General features: G+C 60.0%; 1 long non-coding RNA gene across 1 annotated transcript; it reads left to right on the forward strand.

Annotated features, from left to right (window-relative positions):
• The first annotated feature begins 997 nt into the window (after window positions 1-997).
• Window positions 998-15,256, forward strand: LOC116285079 (uncharacterized). Its single transcript, XR_012063166.1, has 4 exons — window positions 998-1,152; window positions 5,582-5,636; window positions 12,242-14,217; window positions 14,307-15,256. It is a non-coding gene; the product is annotated as an uncharacterized lncRNA (long non-coding RNA).
• The last annotated feature ends 101 nt before the right edge of the window (window positions 15,257-15,357 follow it).

Raw genomic sequence — 15,357 nt, forward strand, 5'->3', positions numbered from 1 at the left:
GGTGGGGAAATCTTCTCAAAGGGCCTTTGTGGGAGCGGCTGAGACGCTGGGGGGGCGGGGGGGCTGCCGGGGGACCCCGCCCTGCGTGACTCACGCCTCATTGCTGGGCGGTGACTCACGCCCAGCCCCCCCCGCCCCCCCCCCGGCCTCCTGCCCGCTTGCAGCAGGTGCTGCCAGGGCCAGCTTCGGGATGGGGGCCTCCGCAGCGAGGTTCATACCACCCAACTCTTGGCCTGTGACCCGCACTCATTTCCAAGGGCGTCCGCCCTGCCCTGACCTCCTTGCCCTATAGGGCTTAGACCACGGAGAAAACTTCCCACACTCCATCTCTTCTTGCGGGAGGGGAGAGGGGCAGACCCCTTGGTATTGAGATGCGCCGGCTATTGTCTCACTATTGATTCATGGAATCCCCAAACCACCGGAGAAACCACCGGGGCGTTCCTGCTACCTCCTTTAACAGATGGTGAAACTGAGGCTTGGTGAGATTATGAAGTTTGCCGAAAGACACAAGAAGATCAAACCCAAAGTCAGGGCATACCAAAGTGGTTCCTGGGAGTGTAAATGGGTAATGATCCCAGCTGCCTTGTGCACCAGAAATGGATTACTGCGTCCTACAATGTCGCGTCCATTTTACTGATAAGCAAACTGAGGTAATGAGCGCAGAAGTCGCACCCGAAAGTGAGAGGCTGGGTCAGGATTCGAACCAAGCCCCGGGAGCCCAGGCTTGCTCCGCCGTTTCCCAACAGGCTTCGGGCGCCCACCTGGGGGCTGCGGCGCCCCCGCCGCCGGGCCCCTCCAGCCGCCGGGGCCCGCCGGGGCCGGGCCGCCCGCCAGGCTGCCGGGCGCCGAGCCCGCCCGCATCACGCCGCTGTGAGTCACCTCGCGCGCCGGCCCCGCCCCCCCGCGCCAACAAACAGCGTGTTGCCTGGCAACCGCCGCCGGTCGCCCGCCCAGTCAGCGTGCTAGGGCCGGAGTTCGAGTCTCCAGCCTGGTGGGAGCCGTTGGCTTTACTCAAATTAGGGGTTCAGGTCAGACCTGCAGTCATGGTTAGCACGGATGAGGGCGAAGGAAACAGCAGTGGCCCAGTGCGGGATGGACGAACGGAAGGTGTCTTTCCCCAAGCCAGGCCCACCCCTTGTTCTCAGGAGGCAGGTATCAGGGTCGGGGATGGCACTGGGGACTCGATGTGGGGTGAGACATGCCCTGAGGAGCTGGGCCAAAGCTGCGATGGGGGGGGGGTCGAAGCCATTTTCCTAGAGGGATCTGGGGAGCCGGCCTGGGGGTGGGTATCAGGAGGGCTGCGGTGGGGGCTTTTGGCTTTTCACCCTCCCCTCACTCTCAAAGGATCTAACACTTAATGAGGACGTTCTATGTTCCAAGCTCTGTTCTACACACGTATATACCTACGGATATACTAATAATGTTAACAATAGCCCTCTGATGCTCCATGGGTATTATTCGCATTTGACACATGGGGAAACCGAGTCACAGAGAGGCAAAATCCTTAACCAAGCTTGAAGCCAGACAGGGGCCTCAGTTTACCTATCTGCATGAGGATGCTCCCTCTTGGGGATGGTCACATCTGTGGGAGGCTCCAGCGTAGATATGAGTGACAAGTCCATGTCGGAGCTTGGCTGGGACATGTAAGTTGTAGCAGGTGGGTGGGCTCCTTGGGGACTGGTGACACAGGGTTGTGTCCTCCGGAGACTGTGCCAGGCTCCCTCCAAGGCTCAAATGAGGGCAGGGGGAGAGTTCCCCAAGAGGCAGCATCACTTCACTCTAGGCTCCCCAGCACCCATACAAGTCACCACTCAGCTGCCCACAGGACCCCAGTCATTGTGGAGTGTGGAAAAGAGCAGGTGCCAACACTGGGGCAGGATGAGCAGGCACGTGCCCCCTGGCACCCTGCCTCTGTCATGAAAGTGACCAGCTGCCTAGGAAGTCGCCACCTTTGCATCCTTTAAGAAGTGTTCATGTTACTCAAATGACTGAGTAAATCACTCAAATGGTTGAGTGGAAAGACAGAGGAGTTCAGAGTCTCTGGAGAATCTAAAGTCAGAGGATCATGGTGAGAGGTAAGGAAGGCTTCCTGGAGGAGGTGATGGCCTAGGAATTGAAAGATGCCCATGAGTTGGCAGGTGGGTATGAAAGGCAGGTTGGAGAGAAGGCAGGGACCTCATCAGCAGGGGCCTTGTGACTGACAAGGGGGGACCATGGAGGAACTTCTCACAGTGGGTGGTAGAAGGGAGATGTGATTTGATTTAATTGGCTCTCTCTAGAGAATGGATGGAAGGAGTAAGGCTGGAAGCAAGGAGACCAGGGAGACCAGACTGTTGGAGTGTTTTCAGGCCAGAGATGATGGTGGCTTGGAAATACCAGATTTAGCAAATAAAAATACAGGAGGCCCAGTTAAATTTGATTTTCGGATACAGAGTAAGTACAATTTTTTTTGGGTAAAATTATGTCCCAAATATTGCATGGGACATATAGATACTAAATGATTCATTGTTTATCTGAAAATCAAATTTAACTAAGTGTCTTGTATTTTATCTGGCAAGAGTACTTTAAGTTCTCAGGGCCCTGGGGATGGGGAAATAATAATAGCTAACAATAATGGAGCAAATGCACTTTGGAGTGGATACTACTATCATCCTCATTCTGCAGATAGGTAAACTGAGGCCCAGAGAAGAAACTTTTCTATACAGTTAGTAAGTGGGACCGATTGGAATCCAGGCATGTTGGTTACATTTCACCAGCCAGTTAGAGCTGGTACCCCCACCCTTCTCCAAGGGGTGAGGGGTTTCCCCGGTTTCTGGTGGCCCAGGTACTGGCCTTCTTAATGCAGTAGACTCCCCAGCCTCCCCTGCAGCCTAGGCTGTCACCTCCCCTTGAGCCCCTCCTCCCAGGACACCGAGGCAGTGGGAGGGACGGCAGTCGGCCTCAGGGGGGCTCCTCTCCCCGGCTGTGGCTCGGCCTCGCCCTCCTCCAAGCCGGCAGGATCCGCCGTCTGCGCCCGCCGGCAGGGGGAGGGGGTGGGTTATTTTTACCTCCCTCCATGCAGCCGGGGCGACAGGAAGTGAGCGCGCGGCCCGCCAGATGCGGGGAGCCAGGCAGCTGGGAGCAGCCACAGCTGGACTGGCGGCCGGCCGGGGGCGGGGGAAGGCAGGGTGTGCAGGGGGCGGATCCCAGGCCTCAGGTCTCCCCTTTGTTCCCAGCCGCCCCAGCCTCCCCTCCGAGATCCCCCCTCACCTACCCCGCCCCCGCTCATCTCGGCGGTGGCCTCACTGTCCCCCATCTGTGCGCCAGTGCCCCTGATATCCACGGGCTCTCCGAACCGGGCGGAGAGGGGGCCCTGCTCCTCGACCTGGGGACCCCCGGGTCCCAGCAGAGTGAAGGGTGGGAGAGGGAGACGGCCCCGCGCCGGCCCCGCCTGCCACCGCCATTGTTTACCCGTCGGCTGCCTCCTAGGAAACTTAACCCGCCCGCGGTAATTTTATTTGGGAACTTCGGCCAGTTGCCATAGCAACCCCCAGTGACGTCAGAGGGGCTGGGGCCCGAAATCCCCGGGAAAGGGGGGGATGGGATTAGAGGGGAGACCCCCCAGGAGGGCCCCTTCTTAACCCTGAGCCTGCCGGGCCCTAGTCAGAGGGGAGAGGGCAGCCAGATGTTACACCTCTTGGGCGCCCCCATTCTGGCCCGGTGCCAAGTGAGGGTGGCCAGCCAGGCCCTGATGTCATCTGGTGCTGGGTGGGTAGTGACTCAGTCCCCGGGTGGGGGCTGGGCCAGGCTTGGGGGCTATTCCTATTTGACTCACCCCTCCAGTGCCTTGGGAGCAACACCAGGAAGGACCCTGCCCTTAGGATTTCAGGCACCTAGCTCGGGGTCCCCACAGGTCCCTAGGAACTCTGTCTCTCTGAGTTGTATGTGGGTAGGTAAGGGCTTTCCTGATGCTCCCAACACCATTTTGGGGCGGTTGAATGAAAGGGTTAGTGGCAGTGAATGGGGGCCACCACATAATGTCCTTCCCCGGATGTGGGGAGTGGCCGGTGCCCTAGTGAGGGGGCAGGTGGTGGGATCCCTGCTTAGTCCATAACACAGCCTGTCACCAGGGTGACAGGAGGCAGGGGCCCTGACTGGCAAGGAGGAGCACAGCGCCAGCCGGGGGCTGGGCTGGGAGGAGCTACCCTAACCACAGTGACGTGGGACTTCCTCGGCAGGGCCTGTTTGATGTCTCTGTGTGCAGCGTTGCCATGGGGCCCGGCAGGCAGCCCTGCGTATGAGCCACCAGGGTGACCTACAGGGTGACTGGGTCTGTCAGGGTCCCTTGACCCAGCCCCCCACCCCAGGTCTGCATGGTGGCATAAACTTGGTGTAACTGCATGCAAAAGCTTATCCAGCTTCTACTCCATCTCAGGCCCTCAGACCTCAAAACGCATTTTCAGGCCCATTTTACAGATCAAGAAAGCAAGACTGAGAGTTGTGATCATTTGGCCAAAGACACCCAACTAGAAGTGGAGAAGCAAGAATTTGAAACTTAGTTGTCCACTCTGCTCCCTTCTCTCCTCCATCACACTGGTCTCCTCCCTGTTTCTCAAATGTTCCAGGCACATGCTGCTGCAGGGCCTTTGCACTGGCTGTTCCTGCTCCACTTGGAATTCTTTTCCTCTAGAAGTCTGCATGGCTTCTCCCTCACCTCCTATAAATCTTTGTTCAAATGTCACTTCCTCCTCAAGGTAGCCTTTCCTGACCTTCTCACCACCCCCTCACTCCATCTCCTTTGCCCCCTTCTATTACCTCTCCCAACACATGCCACCCAACACACCATAGATCTTTATACCTGTCTGTTTATTGTGTCGGCCCCATGAGGGCAGGGTTTTTTTCTGGCTTGTTCTCTGCTGTGTCTTTAGTGCCCAGAACAGCACTTCACCTGGCACACAGCAGGCACTCAATGAATGTTTGAAGAATGAACAAATGGGCGTGTGTGTGTGTGCGCGTGCGCGTGCGTGTGTGTGCCTTGTGCCACTTGACCGCTTGGCCTGGCCTCACCCTGGCCCTGTCCTCTCACTCCTCCCTGTCATTACAAAGGATCTGTTGGCCAGTTTGGAGAGCTCCGATCCCTGTTGGCTGCTGTCCCTGGGTCAGTTGGCCAGCTGAGAACTAGGGTATGTGGGGGCAAATGTCGGGGATCTAGATGGAGGGCTGATGGGGGTATTGCTCGGTGGTGGAGCATTGGACTGCAAATAGAGGACTGAGGGTACTGGGAGGACTCTCCAAGCGTGGACTGAGGGATGCTAAGTGAGTCAGGGTGGTTTAAGCCATGTGCAGGGAAACGGCAAAATGGTTTATATGGGCTGAGGGCCCTTGGCACAGGTATCCCTGGAGGCCAGCATGGAGGAGACATTTCCCCTTAATGTGTGCCTGATTGGACTAATAATGAGAAGAGAGAAGGGTGGTTCTGATGGGAGAACTTGTCCTGGAGTGTGAAGGGAGTGTTCTGGAGGGGCAGAGTGGAGGGGATGCCTCATTGTAATTTGATCACTTTATACTTCTGAAATGATTGTGTGTGTGTCTCCACAGGAAGACCCTGGACCTAGGAACTCCATCCCTCTGTTTGAAGCTGCTCAGGAGGCCATGTGGTTAGTGCCCCCTCCCCCCTCGGGCCCCACCCTGAGTTGGGGAATTCTGTGCCACCCCAAATCTTCCCCTGGGGCCCCACAGGCAGCTCTGCCCCCTCCTGCCCCAACCTGCCAGATCCTGCAGCCTGAGCCAGCCTGCCTCTTGGGCCCCACAGAGAAGAAAGACCCAGGAACCCCCCAGGGCTGGGCCCCATGGGATAGTAGTTAGGTGTGGCTTCTGCCCCCTCACCCTAATCCCACCAAAATCCAAAGTGGGAGCCTGTTGAACTGAACTGAGGAAATAGGGGGCTCTGGAGGAATTTGGGGGTGTGAGGTGACCCAGAGGCATCCAACCGGCCACTCCAGTCTTCTGCCTGGGCCTGCTGCTGGGTCCCCCCACCCTCAGCATTACTCTTACTGCCTGGGAGGTGGGTGGTGAAGATTATGAGCCCCAGCCCCAATTATAAGACTTCAGAAATGTTGGGGGTGGGAGAAAAACTGTGCCCCAAAGCAGTGTCCACACAGGTCGGTGAGTGATCCTCTGGCTGCAGAACCCTGTGATGTGATGGTGGTGGTGGTGGTCTGGGGACCATTGGTCCAGGTCCCATCTTAGAGAGAGCAAAGTGGCATCCGGGCATGCCCAAGGAGGCTGGCTTGGCGGCAGAGGGCACCCCGCCCCTCCTTTGCTGAGTTTTGTTCCCAGCCCCCCACCTGGGCAAGGAGCCAGGCCCCAAGGCAGGGCCCGGTCCTGGGGAACAATGCGGCCGTGTTCCTCCCGGTGGAGGGGAGGTCCGCGGAGGATGAGGTGGGACAGACACGCATGCAGGGAAGGAGGGAGGGATCCAGGCAGGGCCTCTCTCCCAGGGATCCTCTAGGAGCTGGGGAGTTTCCCAGAGGCCCTGGGTGGGTGAGGGGATGGGGATGCCGGGAAGCCTGAGGGGGGAGGGGACCTAGACCCAGGGACCACCTGGACTGGGGTCAGAAAGTCTTCAAGTGCAGCAGGAGAGGGTTGGGTGGGATAAAAGGAGGGACTCTCTGAGGCTGTGGAGTGCACTGTGGAACTGGAGAGAGCAGGGATTCGCGTTTGGCCAGATCCCAGAATCCCCAGGCCCATGCCCTCCCAGGGAAAGGAGGGGGTCCACAGTGGCAGTGTGGCACCGTGCCTCCATCTCCTCTCCCCTTGTCCACGGCCTCTTGGGTTTCTTTTCCTGCGCAGGGACAGGACTTAGGCCAAAAAGGGTTTGGGGGTACACTGGGTATTAGGACCCCTGCTTTCGCCCGATCCCGGCAGAGCCTTCGCTGAAAAACGGGCTGGACCCAAGTCCAGGTCCCGAAGGGGGAAGTCGGGCTCAGTCTGGGGCCCAGGAACAGTTGGGACAAGGAAGGAGTAAGTTAGGGCTGAGTTGGGGACGGGACTGAGTTGGGGGACCTCGGAGAGAGAAAGTGGGGGCGGACCGGCTCCGGGGGCACATGACGGCGTGCCCGCCCCGCCCCGCGCCCGCCCCCTGCCCGGCCCGGGGGGAGGAGACGGGGAGGTTTTAAAAGCGATTCGGCCCCGCGGCGGGCCGGCCAGTTAGTGGGATGGAACGCGGCCGGCGACCACCCCTGGCCCGTCTCGGACCCGCCGCCCGCCGGCTTGCGTCCCAGCCGGCCGGGCCGGGGCGGCGGCCGGAGCCCCGAGTGCCGGCTCCCCTCCCCCGCGGGTGAGTCGGGGAGGGAACCGGGAGGGAGGCGGCGGCGGCGCCGTGGCGGCGGCGGCAACTTTTCCGCGCCGGACTGGTGGGCGGAGTGGGGGTGCGCCCAGCGGGCCCCCCAGGCCCTGGCGAAGGGGAGGGCGCCGCCCCGCGGCCCGCCGCCGGTGGCTGGGGGGACAGCGTGGCCCGGGCATCTGCTGGTGGCGGTGGCAGAGTCCCGGGGCGCCCCCTACGGAGCGAGGGAAGGGCAGCCCACCTCTACCCCGTCCCCAGGGGCCCGCTGCGGGTCCCCCAACCACTCCCCGTACAGAGATTCGTCAGAGCGTGGTGGGGAGGGCGGGTCCCAACGCTTCTTGGTCTGGTCACAGTGGGCAGGAGTTGGCCGCAGGGTGGGAGAGTATGTGCCCTGGCTTGGGGTGGGGGGAATGGCTATACTGTGCAGGGGCCCCTGGGGGTGCCTGTCTGGGCTTTGTGGATGGGGGTCTCCCAGAGTTTTGTCTGTGGGGGCAGGGGACAAGGGTTCAAGTTCTTGACATGTCAGCCGGTGAGTGGGGGGAAGGCCTTCCATAGAGGAGAGGGTTGGGGGCCCAGCAGTACAGCTGGGCTTCGGAGGGCTTGGGGGACCCCCTCCTCCTTTCTCGCTCCTCCTGGCCCAGTGGAGAAGGGCTCATTCAGAGGAAGGGGGCCAGGTTTGGGAGATTCTTGGAGAACTGACTCCCTAGCCCTGTGTATTTTGGGGTCTCCGTGCCCTTGGGCTGCAGGAAGAGGGTGAAAGGGCCCAGATGGAACCCCGACACCTCCATCCTAGCCCCAGACTGACCTCTGACCTCAGCATTGGACTTGACTGCTCCCAAAGTCCCCGGTCCTACACTGAATTTCCTATGCAACCCAGCCAGATCCAGACCCAGTGGCTCCTGAATGCCTTGAAGGTGCAGTTGGTTCCCTGTCACCTGTCCCCTCTGCCCCAACCCCAACCAGCTGCCTGCTTATGATGGCTGTTGTTTGAGGGTGAGGCTGGGGTGTGTGGGACCCTTGGCATGAGGGGTATCTTCTGGTAGCCCTGCCCATGCCAGCTTGAGCTGGAGGTCAGTACCCAACAGGTGCCCGGGCTTAGAGGCGAGGTGATGTGGGACACACCCTGTCCGCTCGCCCACGCACCATGCCCAGGCCAGCCTGTGTGCATGTGTTCACACGCCACCGTCCTGGGAAGGCACGAGCCCCAGGGCCTGGTGCCAGCTCTGTCCTAGTGCCCGGGGGTATCCATTGCCCTCTGTCCTTGCAGAATGTCCTCTGGGAGCTCCCTCAAGACCCCAAAGGGCAGGCCTTGTCTGTGGGCCTGGAGGGGGCCCTAAAATAGCTGCCGGCCTGGCTCGGGGCTGGCACGCGGAGCACATGCGTGACAGGGCGTGTCCAGGGGGTTCGGGCCTGTCTGTGCTAGCCCGGCCTATGAGTCTCCACTGACCCTTGCCCACTGGAAAGAAACAGCAGAGCTGGATGCTCTAGGGGTCCTCCTGGGGACCTCCCCCCCGTACGAACTCCTGCCTGTTGCAAGTGGAGGCCAGATGTTCTGTGCAGGCCGCAGCTGTGGGACAGACCCTTGTCCCATTTGCAGCCCAGGGGTAACTGGCCCCATGGGTATAGTGGAGTGACCTGCTCTCCATGGGTCCGAGTGATGCTTTGATAGACTGTAAGGCATTTTGCAGAGTTTGCCCTTCACCTTGGGAGGGTGGGTGGGGGAGTCTGTTCCAAGTGAAGAAGGCCGCAAGAATCCCTGGGCGGTCTGAAGAAAACTCCTTCTGTCCCTTTCCCACTTCGGATGCACTTTATGCCAGAATCAGGCCTGGCTTTTCCTTATTCGACTTACCGCGTGACCTTGGGCCTGGCTCTGAATCCTCTGGTCCTCGGTTTCTCCATCTGTATATGGGGAGCATTGGGAAAGCCAGCGGAGAGACGTATGCACGTCCCCTCCCTGTCCCAGGCCCTTACCTTCAGATCCCTGTGAGGGCACCCTGGCCATCTTCCCTCCTGCCAGCGGGTGTCCTGGGTGAACACGGAGGTGTGTCAGGGAAAGGCTGGTCATTGATGAAGGACGTCCTCGGAGGCCAGTGGGTGTGGGTGTGTGAGAATCCTTGGGCAGAGAAGGATGCCGCCATGCTGGGCATGGCTGAGTCATGCTCCATCGGCGCCTTGCCCCAGGGTGCTGGAGCTGGCGCCACCCTGGGTGTGGTCACTGAGCTGTGGCCCTGGGTAGAGCAGGCCTGGGTGGTCTGGGATGGGGTCCTGGGTGGTGAGGGGCCAGAGTCCTGACTTCCGGTATGCTCGACCCCTTGGGCCTTGGTCTGGCATCACCATCAATGACTGTTGTCTTCCACACCACGAAAATGTCTTGGGGAGCCCGGGAACCCTGAGCTTTGGGCCTCGGAATTGTCGGGGTGCCGAGGGAGAAGGACAGGGCCTGGAAGCCAGTGACTGCCCTTGAGGCCAGTGGCCCCCAAAAGGCAGGTCAGGAGGGCCTGGACAAGGATCTATCTGAGGATAAGGCAGAAGTAGACATGGCGGAAGGGGGCACCCCACAGTTAAGGGCTCACAGTGGGGATGGTAGGGGTCCCCTAGGAATTCTCGGACTGGCCTGAGGGGGACTGAAGTTGAAGGCAGGGGTTGAAGCGTGGCGTTGTGTGACTGGCCACAATGGGGGCTGGGATGTGACTTGCATGGTTCCCCTATTTATAACAAGTGATTCAGTCCTCACTTACTCACCCCTTCCTGAGCCTGCCCCCCTCCCCTCTAGCCCTGGGTGGGCAGCGGGGCCCACCCACTTGCCAGTGCCCTGCCTTCTTCCACCTGGGTGCCAGCCTCTGCAGTCTGCCCATCGGGCCGGACGCTGGGACTTGGGTGAGGGGTGGGGGGCTGGTGGTCAGGCGGCACTTGGCTGGGCAGCCCAGGTTAGCGGCTGGCTTGGGGCCCGGCCAGGGAGCCTCTGCGGAGAGTCTAGGCCCATTAGGCAAAGCGTTAGTGACAGGCTGGGAGGGCGGGCAGCGGCGGCGGGCAGGGCGGGGCCTGCAGCCCTTGGTATTTTCCGATCCCAGCTGCTCTGAGAGGGTGGAAAGTATTTGGGGACCAGGCTTGGGGGCGGTGGTGGTGGCGCCCCCGGCGGAAGCTGCCCCTGATTCATTCTTGGAGCATGGGGTGTGGGGGGGTAGCATTACGGAGCCTGAGTCCGTCTCACGAGTCCACGCCCTGTCTGCAGCGCATACTCAGACATCCATCCATCCATCCATCGATGTGGCCTGGGGCCTGCCGTGCTCCCCTGGCCCAGGGGCCCGCCCTGCCCCGACCCTTTCAGCGGCCAGGACCTTGGCCCTCCCTGGACAGCATCTCCCGTGAGCCCAAGTCACCTGCCTATGGTGACGGGGTCCCGGATCCTGGCCACCTGCATGGCAGTGCCCCCTCCACTTGAGACCCAGGCCTTTTGCGCCTGCGGGGACGGGGAGTGGCCTTGGCCCCGGCCCGGGGCTCTGTGCAGGGGAAACCCCACAGGAAACGGGCCTGGCCAAATGGCCGCCCTTCCCGTTCTTGTCCCTGGGACACGAATGTGCTGTCTCACTTCCGGAGGCGGCCCAGGGAGGCTGGCCGCCCTGCGGGGCCTCGTCTGCTCCTGGCTGGTGCCCCTAGACCTGGAGGGGACAGGGCTGGGCTAGGGCCCGACGATAAAGCGGAGGCCAGTGTATGTGTTTGTGTGTGTTTGTGTGTGTATGTGTGTGTGGAAGGGGTGGGAACACAGCAGGGCACCTCACTCCACCTGTCTCCCAGTGGTGGGAGCCACCAGATCTGGGTGCTGGGGTCCTACCCATGTGCAGCATCCTCAGTTCCATCATCCTTCCTGTTTCTGCCTGGTGAATGATGACAGAGTAGCCCCGTCTTAATTATACGTAGCACTCATGGAACCCTTACCATGACATTAGCCCTGCTTTGCTGATGGGGAAATGGAGGCCCAGAGAGGGTGAGTGACTTGCTCATAGTCACCAGCTGGGAAGCTGAATAGCTAGGGTTCAAATGTGGCCAGACTGGCTCCAGAGTTGGGGTCTCCTATACAGGAAGTCTCTGTTTACTGAACACAAGGCCAGCTTCACAGGGTCTCCCCCAACTCAGAAGGAGGGAGCTTGGTGTGATGCTCTGCTGTTGATGTCTTGAAATTCTTAATTTGTGAACAAGAGGCCCCAGGTTTTCATTTTGCATTGAACTCCACAAATTCAGTCAGTGGTCCTGGTGTCAGGTACTTACTGAGCGACACTCTTGGTGAAACCTCACTGTGATATGCCCCAGAGACTCTTGGCTCCATTTCACAGATAGGGAAACTGAGGCTTGGAGGGTATTTGGGAAACGGCCGAGCTGGGATGTGAATCTCGAGCCTGGGTCCAGTGCTCTGGCGGCGTGTGTGCCAGGGGGGAGAGCTGGATCCTGGCTGCCGGCATCCGCTCTGGTGGGGCGCGGGCTGAGGCCTGGCCGCCGAGGAGACAGGGCCACGGGGGGGAGGCCCTGGTGGTTTCCTCCTGCCCTTCAGGCTTCTAGGAAGTGGCGCCAGCTGGGGTGAGATCACTTCCTCACCCGCCTGCCCGCCACCCCCTCAGCTTCCTCTCCCCATGGCCCCATTTAGCCTGCCCAGGGCTCAGTGGTGGTGGGGGGGTGGCGACAAAAGCGGGAGGGAACTTGGCTCTGGGAGTTCCTGCAGGCTCCTTGGCCGAAAGTGACCCTCTAGGCACCTCTACCTCTCTGGGCCTTGGAGGCATGGCTGTGGCTAAGGGTGTCTAGCCAGGTGGTCCAGCTCTCTCTTAGGGAAGAGGGCTTCCCTACAAGAACTCAAAGGATGGCAGCAAGTGGGGACTTGGAGGGCAGATGTCCTCAAATCTCATTACCTCCTTTTGTCTCTCCTAGGTGCCAGCCGCTGGCCCTGCCCGGTGTCCCCCCACCCCTGTGCCATGGCCGGCTGGGGTTCCTGGGGATGGGATTTGCTGCCTGTCACAAATCACATTGCCAGGGATTTCCAACCGACCCTGAGCCCTGCCTCTGGGGCCGCTGCTGTCACTGCCACTACCGAGGACCCCGACCCAGGGATAGGGATGGGGAAGGGGTGGCAGAGAGGCCCCCACCACCTGCGTCTGGCCTGGGGAGCAGGGCTTAGCTGCTTGTGAGCAGGTCCACAGCAAGTGTGTTCACAGTGGCTAAGTTCCGCCCCCCACGGCCCCGCCTCCTCTGGCCCTGCCACCTCTCCCCTGGGCCTGCCTGTCCCACCACCCGGGCCTCCCTGGGCTCTGCCTCCCGTGCCTACTGAGCTGAAACACAGTTGATTTGTGCAGACTGGCTCAGTTCAGCAGGAACAGGAGTCGAGCCCCCTTGGAGTCTGTGGCCCTTGCCTTCCCTGGGTGGGCCAGTCGCTGCCTGGGGGAAGAGATGAGGACCCGGCCCCAGACCTGTGTCTGGAGGAAATTGGAGATGGGTGGGGCCTCGGATGGGTTAACTCAGCTGTCTGCTGCAGGCCCCCTCCTCCAATTCTGCACTTCAGAACCCCCACACAGTCCCATCACAGGCTGGGCTGTGCTTGCAGGGAGGATGGGGAGATGGGCAGGTGGGTGGCCCTTCCATGAAAAAGGGAAGCCAACAGTGCCCTGCCTTGCCGACCCTCGGCCCCTCCTCTCCCAAGGCTGGTTGGGGCACTGCTGGCCCGCACCTTCACAGCAGCCAGTTACCCAAGAGGAAGCTGCCTTGGGCCCTCAGACCGTTAAATGCCAACTCCGGGCTTCCGGAACCAGGCTGCCTGCCCTGACCCTGCCTGGCCCCTTCTCCCTGGGCCCTGCAGCTTCCTAACTTGGAAGAGGAGCCATGACACCCTTCTGACACATGGGGCAGGGAATGAGGTCCCTGTGGGCCCAGAAAGGAGATCAGCAGGCCTGCTTTGTCCTTGGGTGGTCCCAGCGCATAGAAGAATTGAGACTCTGTCCTTGATCAGATAGAGTAGGGCTCTTTTGGGGATGAGACTGGGGAGGCAGAGTGAAGCCCCCCAGGCTGTCAGGGTTGACCCAGTGTACACTTTCCCCATCGGGGCAGGAGCAGACAACAGCTTGGGGTAGACTCTACGCCACATGTTGAGCCTTTCTTTTGTCCAATTAAATAAAAGCTGCCTGCCTCATTCTGAAGGTCTGGTGGTTTGTGATTTATTCCCACCGCCATCCCTGGCTTTTGGGATGGGGAAGGTTGATTGGCCTGAATTTACTGCCCTGGCATCCTGGTCTTCTGACCTCATAGGAGCCCCATCTCTCCCCCACCTGCTCTAGGAAGGTGACACTTTAGTCATGTAGGTGGAGAGGGTGCCCTTGGTGTAGAAGGGTGACCTGGAGGAGTGTCCTGGGGTTGGGGGGGTGACCTTGTAGGAAGTTCTGGGCTGGAGACTGACTTTCAGGGTTGGTGTGGTGACAGGAAGAGCTGTTCTTGGAAGGACCTAGACTAGATTATGATGAGGAATGCCTCATGTTCAAGGCTGGGGGTTGGGGGGATGGGACCCAATCTAAGCTGGCGGTGGTGGGGTGACCCTGAGGGGACATTTGGAGATAACTGGGACCTGAGGGTTTGAGCTAAAGACAGTTGAGGGTGACAGACATAAGGGAAACTCGGGCTGGGGGTAAGACTTGGGGTGTCTAGTATCTGAGAACGCTGGCAGGGAACTTGGGCTTGAGGTGTGTGTGTGTGTGTGAGCCCAAGAGGGACATGGCTGTGACTTGGACCCGAGTGGTGCCCCAGGTCCGAGGACACTTGGAGACAGCTGGGACCACAAGGGTCAAAGCTGATGCAGAACTCTCAGGACTGCCACCTCACCCTCCCAGGCCTCCAGGCGGCGCTAAGGAGCGTGCATGCAGGTCAGTTGGGGTCCCACTCGCATACCTGCGGAAACTGGAGAGGCGGGGCTGGAGGTGGAGCCAACTCCAACTGGTTTCCTCCAGCGCAGGTCGGCGCCACGAGCCAATCGCTATGCCCAGCGCCACCGATGCCCCGCCCACGGCTGCGCACGGGACCTCGGCGCCCTCTAGCGGTCGGCCCCCGTCCAGCCTCGCTCTGAGCCCCGCCCCTTCGGGAAGCCTCTGTCCTCGTCTGCCCCGGCCCCGACAGTGACCCAGATAGTCTGTTCCTCTGTCTGTCTGTCTCTAAAGGCAGGGAGGTTCCTGACTTCTCAGGGAGCCAGTAAAGCAAGGTAACTAAGGGCCTTACTGCTATCCTCCAGATCTCATTATTTGGGGACTAGGAGCCTCATCCGCGGTTTGGGAGCCCAGACACGTCCTGGCCGCGGCCCTATTGACCACGCCCACCCCGCCTTGTCAGAACCTCGCCCACCGAAGGCTAGTCTACACAGAATTCCTACCTTTGGGCGGCATGCCTTCCCCACCCAGCTGCACCCAACACCTGACACGCACCGCCCACCGTCCCCGCCTGGTGCTCAGAAACTTGCTGACAAGTACGCCCCCATAACGGGTATCTGGAGCCCGGACACCCCCTAGTGGCCATTCCCAGCGCCGCAGGGCCATTTTGCCAGAAGTAGGCAATCAGTCACCCCGCCCCAGCACGGTACTAAATCAAGCTCTGTCGCTTTCTAAAACGAGGGCCAAAAATAAATAAAAACAAACAAATAAAACGCGTGCCCTTTCCTTAAACTTTGAAGCCTCATTTTTCTCATCTGTAAAATAGGAATGATAATCCAACTGCCTTGTAGGGCTGTTGTGACAAGTGCTGTAACTGATGACAGGTGTAAAGCATAGGTGTCAGCACAAGGCTTGCTCATAGAGAGCTCTCCATGCTTGTCTGCTGTCATCCATACTGTTACCACTGGATGGAACCAGCAGTTGCTCCCACTGCATCCCTTGCTGAAGCTGTGCCCAGAGATGAGGCTGGAGATTTTCTGTGGAGGTGAACAGGGGGCCCTGGCAGGGGGCCGTAATGAGATGGGGGAATGCACCTTAGTCTCAAAATAAAATTAAAAAGAACAAGCTGTGTTCAATCTTTTT

Source organism: Vicugna pacos, chromosome 22 (assembly GCF_048564905.1).
Source record: "Vicugna pacos chromosome 22, VicPac4, whole genome shotgun sequence".
In the NCBI taxonomy this organism is placed as follows: domain Eukaryota; kingdom Metazoa; phylum Chordata; class Mammalia; order Artiodactyla; family Camelidae; genus Vicugna; species Vicugna pacos.